This window comes from Lactuca serriola, chromosome 2, assembly GCF_051521515.1.
Source record: "Lactuca serriola cultivar US96UC23 chromosome 2, Lser_US96UC23_V15, whole genome shotgun sequence".
Taxonomy (NCBI): Eukaryota; Viridiplantae; Streptophyta; class Magnoliopsida; order Asterales; family Asteraceae; genus Lactuca; species Lactuca serriola.
In genome coordinates, this window is record NC_136409.1 from 198,305,135 (window position 1) to 198,311,652 (window position 6,518).

Here is a 6,518-nt window from a genome sequence, read left to right on the forward strand (position 1 = left end):
CCTCAAGTTTAGGGGAGACTCGGCGAGTCCATGGAAGGACTCGGCGAGTCCGAGCGGGATCCGGGTTGTGGTGAAAGCGACCGACTCGGCGAGTCGGCCAAGGAGACTCGATGAGTTGGGTCTGATCGAGGAAAACCCTAAATCCGGGACTTGGAGCCTATTTAAGCGTCTCATTCTCTTTCCTAGGGTTCCTTTACTGCCTTTCTACCTCAGAACACCAAACCCTAGCCGCCATATCCGTTTTTGAGCTAGATCTTGCCTTGAAGAGTGCACTAAAGCTTGGAGGAGGAAGAAAGACCTTGGAGGTGCAAGAAGGGACTGTAGATCTGGGATTGAGGAGTCATTTCAGACCAATTGGAGGTAATAAGCTGTTGCTTGGACTCCCTTTGCATCTAGATCTATTCTTATGTGTGAGTTTTGGTCATTATTGGTATGATATGTAACCAATTCGAGTTGGAGGTTCAGATCTGAGGTTGCTACCTCAGATCCATGTTGGTTTTGGTCTTGAATCCCCTAAAGTATCAGCCCTTGGTATGTTGAAGAGGCATGTTTGCCATAAACCCTAGTTTAGTGTGTTTTGAGTATAGATCTCTCAATCTACACGTAAAGTTTGCCACTTTACGTGGGGAATAGGCCCTAGAAGTATAGATCTATGAGTTGGAAGCTCTGTTTGGCTCGAAAAGCCACTGCATGGATTGAGGACTGGATAGACTCGGCGAGTCCTTCGAGTGGACTCGGCGAGTAGCTTGAAGATGAGGAGGAACTCGACGAGTAGGATGAACAGCTCGTCGAGTCGGATGAAGTTAGGCATGGACTCGGCGAGTTGGATGAACAACTCGACGAGTTGGTTGAAGATTGTCTAGGACTCGGCGAGTCTGTTCTTGGACTCGGCGAGTCAGATCGCGAAACCCTAAACCCTTTGAGTTGAGACTCGAATCAGTGAGTCGGGTGGTGACTCAGCGAGTTGGACAGGTCAGGACTTGGAACTAGTTGGACTCGGCGAGTCATGGACTGACTCGGCGAGTCGGGTCGCGAATAAGAAAGACCCTGAGCTTATGAACTCGGCGAGTCTTTAGGAAGACTCGGCGAGTAAGGTTGACCTGGAAGGTTGACTTTAACCAGAGTTGACTTAGTTGACTGTCAGATTAAGTGTTATATGTATATTGATAGCTCGGAGAGCTAGAGGAGCAGCGGTTCAGGGGATTGTCGAGTAGCAGCCAGAGGTTTATCAGCAGGGCTCAGCAGTTCAGGTGAGTCTCATTCCAGTAGGAATGGGTCTAAGGCCACAATGCCGGCCCGTTTAGCTAGCAGTAGTTTTCGGATGTTGATCTGATATAGTAGTTAGTATGTTTGATGCCTTCGTGGCTCAGACAGGATTTATGTGTTATGTGTTATGTGTTCCGGGCTACGGCCCGAAGTAGTATGCAGTATACGTGTGTTCATGCTAGTTGATATGTTTATGTTATGTTCTGTTCAGTTAGCCCGGACTTCGGTCCGATGCAGGGGACAAGGTCCCAGTTAGTCCGGACTTCGGTCCGATGCAGGGGGCAAGGCCCCAGTTAGCCCGGACTTCGGTCTGATGCAGGGGACAAGGTCCCAGTTAGTCCGGACTTCGGTCCGATGCAGGGGACAAGGTCCCAGTTAGTCCGGACTTCGGTCCGATGCAGGGGGCAAGGCCCCAGTTAGCCCGGACTTCGGTCCGATGCAGGGGACAAGGTCCCAGTTAGTCCGGACTTCGGTCCGATGCAGGGGGCAAGGCCCCAGTTAGCCCGGACTTCGGTCCGATGCAGGGGACAAGGTCCCAGTTAGTCCGGACTTCGGTCCGATGCAGGGGACAAGGTCCCAGTTAGTCCGGACTTCGGTCCGATGCAGGGGGCAAGGCCCCAGTTAGCCCGGACTTCGGTCCGATGCAGGGGACAAGGTCCCAGTTAGTCCGGACTTCGGTCCGATGCAGGGAACAAGGTCCCAGTCAGTTTCCGGACTTCGGTCCGATGCAGGGGGCAAGGCCCCAGTTAGTCCGGACTTCGGTCTGATGCAGTGGGCAAGGCCCAATATGTGCTTTATATGTTTTTGTGTGGTATGTGGTAGATTGGGGGAGCTCACTAAGCTTCGTGCTTACGGTTTTCAGTTTTGGTTTCAGGTACTCAGTTTTCAAAAGAGGAGCTCGGGAAGATTGCAGAGCACACACCATAGTCAGTTAGCCTGGGAATGTTTGACTCTGATAATGATATTATGTTTTGAATTTAATACTCAAAAGTTATGTTTGACTTATGATACGTTGTTATAAATCTATTTTTAGTAATGTTTAAAAGAAATTTTTAGTCATGATTTTTGGGTCGTTGCAAGTTGGTATCAGAGCCTTGGTTTGAGGGATTCGGGCGCACTCCTGAGTGTGTTTGAACTCAAACTAAGGAAGTGGTATATAGTTTTCAAAAGAAAAATCGTAGTTACAAAAGAATTTTGAGAAAAGAAAACAATTTTTAGAAAGAGCAAAAAGAGTTTTGAAAGGAGAAAAGGGTGTGGTGCATGCAATCAGCCGAGCTCAAGTAAGTACTCCCAATTTACCCATACAAGTTATATTATGATTATCAGTATCAGTTTCAGTATCAGTTTCAGTTTCAGTTTCGGTTCCAGCTTCAGTAGAACAGCATGCTAGAATAGGACTAAGGATCTAGGATGATGCCTTATGTGCCTGCGTTATGTGTTCAGCTTTATGAGAATTGCATGCTAGTATTGAGTAGACAGCAGTAGGATAGCATGTTTAGGTTATGCCTGGTAGCGCGAGCTTAGCGTTGTATGCTAGTGTAGTTTCTCGTTATGAGAATAGTTTTGCCTGAGTATGCTTCCTTTATCCGAATGCTGCTTGCTTTGTGCTTTGTGGGACTCTGAGTGGTGGGAGTTAGCCATTAGGTGAATACGTCACATCACATGTGATCAGGGTTGAATAATCTCAGAGTGCTGGATTTGGCCCTATTGCGCAGCTCTTGTCTGAGTCCAACCGTTGTAGGGACGAGACTTTTACTCGAAGGATTATCCGAGCCTCATTACATGTGATGGTATTCAGGTGGTGGCTAATTGGCATTACAAGGAGGCCTTCAGCAGCTGAGGACTGGTTTCAGTAGAGTCAGAAGTTCCCTAGGGCAAGCCTAGGATGAGAGTAGCAGAGATCAGTAGAAGAGTAAAGGGGACTTGGTGGAGTTGAGGTAACTCTTGAGGAAAGTACGGATAGATGTGGAAGGTAGTAGGGGCCCATACTACTGAAAGCAGAGGATCCGTACTCGATTCAAGAGGGGCCGAGGCAAAACCAAGGAACTAGTAGAGTATGTGAGAAATCCCTCAGCAGTAGTGTGTAAATTGATCAGGATTTTGTTATATTTTCAGCATGGTGACGTTGCGCGAGATACCAGTTAGCAGTTCAGGTGTCGAGGAGGGGTCTGGCTCGGGCTTCAGAGCCGGGCAGCTTGATGATCAGATGAGGGATTTCATTTCCGCAGAGATTACGCGCAACATCATTGATCAGACTCCAGTGATTTTCAGTTCGGTTAGAGAGGCCATTGTGGAGCTCATGGACAGTCATCTTGAGGCCTTTAAGGCCGGGTTAGTTTCAGGACAGATTGGGGCTCGTCTAGGTCCCGAATCTTATGGAGTTCAGGGATCCACCAGGGAGGGAGATCCCGTTTCTAGTTCCTGCCATCAGGGGGCAGGGGTGAGTGGGGCATTCTGTCTCCAAGAGAGACCATTGCATGATTGGTTAGTTGAGGAAGTTTCGCGAGCCATTCGCGAGGATCTGCCCGACATGGTCGTGAGGATCACTGATAGATTGATAGCGAGGCTTCAGGATCAGACATCTGTTGTTCAGTTAGCAGGCGTTGCCGTTGGGGTAACGCAGGAGCGAGAGTCGGGCAGGGAGTCAGAAGGGAAAAGGAAAATTGATGAGACTCAGGTAGCCACAGGTTCGGGTAAGAGGCCCAAGGGTCCAGATTTGAGGACGAGGAACTATCAGAGCCGCAGTCGATGCGGGAAGTGCGGAAGGACGCACATGGGTGTGTGTAGGCGTAGAAGTGGTGGCGATGCTGGGTGTTTCAAGTGCGGCCAGATTGGTCATTTTAGCAGAGACTGTGTTGTTACCATCGCCCAGGGGCTTGATCCGTTATGTTTCCATTGCAATCAGAGGGGCCACAAGAAGGCCCACTGTCCGAGTTTGTATCCAGCAGGGCAGGTGCCAGCTCCTGCCCTTGGGACTTCGAGTACCGCCAGCAGTTGTCGAGGCCGGGCAAGGGAGCCTATGGCTCAGAGCCGAGTTTTCCGGTAGATTTCAGCAGGGATTCGAGCAGCACTGAGTAATGAAGGTACGTAACTTTTGTTTTTCTGTCAGCTTATGTCATGATTATATTGTTATGGTTCTGCATCAAATTGTGGTATAAGTGTTGTGTTATAGTGTGGCTTGCTTGTGATTATGTTATATGCCATTTGCATACCTCGGATAGTTGGTTGGTAGTTAGGGGATGTGCTCTTATGGAGAAGGTTTCGGAGGATGCAGTAACTGTAGCATGGTTGAGAGAGATTTGGTTCGTTTCACTAGTTCGGAGTGGTTAGTGATTGGGATGGATTGGTTAAATTCCTACCTGGCAGGCTTGGGTTCCCTAGTAGATGTTCCGGAATGGTAGTGAAGATCAGGATCTCTTTTGAGTGTGAAGCAGCAAGGGGTAAGCAGGATCGAAGTGGGGGAGAATCCTCCGAGTATTCATGGATAAGAGACACGTAGACCCAGAATGAGTGCGTAGCCTCCGAGAAGAAATGGTAGTAGCACAGTGATGGATGGATTGAGAAGTTCAGAATTGGGAGTTCGAGAACTTTTCCCAGCAGCTAGTTCATGTAATCGAGATGGTTAGAAGCTGGTTGGGAATCCAGGAATGGAGGACCACCTGTCGGACGCATGAGAGTCGGAATGAGGATCCTGAGAACGGGTATCAAGAGATGTTTTCGTATTAGTAGCCAGTGTCTGAGGCGGCATGCAGGTTGCGTAGATTCGGGAGTTGGGAGGTTGGAAACTTCCCAACAATAACTTCTTGTATCCGGACTAATAGACGGTTGGTTTGGGAACCAAGCCGAAGAATTCCTTAACGAAGCGCTAAGTATATCAAGGATATAAGATGTCGAGGATGATGCAGAATTCAAAGACTGAGGGCTGGTTTGAGAAATCGGGATGAGGAATCACTAGCGGAACTAGGGATAGTCAGGATGTCCTCGGGATAGAGTAGTAGTAGTGGTGTTGTAAGTCTGCGGGGGTAGCCGTAGCATTCACTAGTAGCCATATAGTACTAGAGAGTTGTAAGTCCGCGAGCGTAGTCTCAGCCTTTATCAGATTGGTAGGTGGCATGAGCGCGTGTTGGACGCGGAAAAGTAGTAGTACCCACCAGTTCTAGTGCAGCAGTGAGGATATGGGAATCCACGGGTTAGATTTCGGATTTCCCAAATGGTTCAGTGATGGCTAAGTCAGCAATTTTGGCTATAGAACGTTGCATCAGTTATGAGATTAGAGTAGTAGTGGACCGTTGGGGTTCGGGTATGTTAAGGGCTACCGTTAGTCTGGGAGCCATCATGATGTTAGTCGTGGAATTGATGATGTCAGGATGTGACGTATGGACCCGATCGGTTGGATCGGAAGATTGTTAGAGCCGCAGTGACAGGATAACTAGTGAAAACTAGCTCCAGAGAAAGATTTTGTTCAGAAGTCGTAGAAGCGACTAAGTGAGGAGTCCCTTGACTCCACAGTTGGGTTGGAGTTCAATGTTTCAGGCAGCTTAGTGTTTCAGCCAGTTCAGTGTTTCAGGCAGCTCAGCGTTTCAAGCAGTTTAGTGTTTCAGGCATGTTCATTATTGCAGGCAGTTCAGTGTTTGGAAGGTTCAGGGTTTTGGGTCAGTAGTGTATTTGTGTTGGAATGCAAGTGTTGACGGTATAGTTGGTTGATTTGGAAATGGCAAGTACCTCTCAGCAGGATCAGTTGAGCCTTTTGCCGAGTATAAGTGATCTGTAAGGATAGCTAGGCAGGTAGCTTTTCATTCAGGAGGGAAGGCTCGAGTTAGTAGGAGATGAGTAATCAGGTGGGATAAAAGCAAGCTGGTTCCAGCAGCATCGTTTCTGTATGAGCGGCAGAATGGATAGAACAGTTATATATAGTCGAAGTATCTTCAGGAGTCGCTGGAAGAGACTAGGAGTTTGCGATGGAGTGTAGTCCGGTGGGAGTCCGGTAACTCAGATATCGGGAGATTGGTTAGACCAGAATAGTCTCAGTGCATCCGGTAGGCGGATGGGAGGCATCAGGATTTTCAGTCGGAGGATGTAACGTTGAGGAAATTATGGAAAAGAGAAGGATCCAGTATGTTCAATCGGTAATGATCGGCATGGTGAGTGGCTGGAGTGTCGGACAAAAGGGTGTTAGATTTTCCAGACAGAGAGTTGGAGGCAGTTCGCAGGCAGTTGATCATAGCAAACTTCGAGGACGAAGTTTAGTTTAA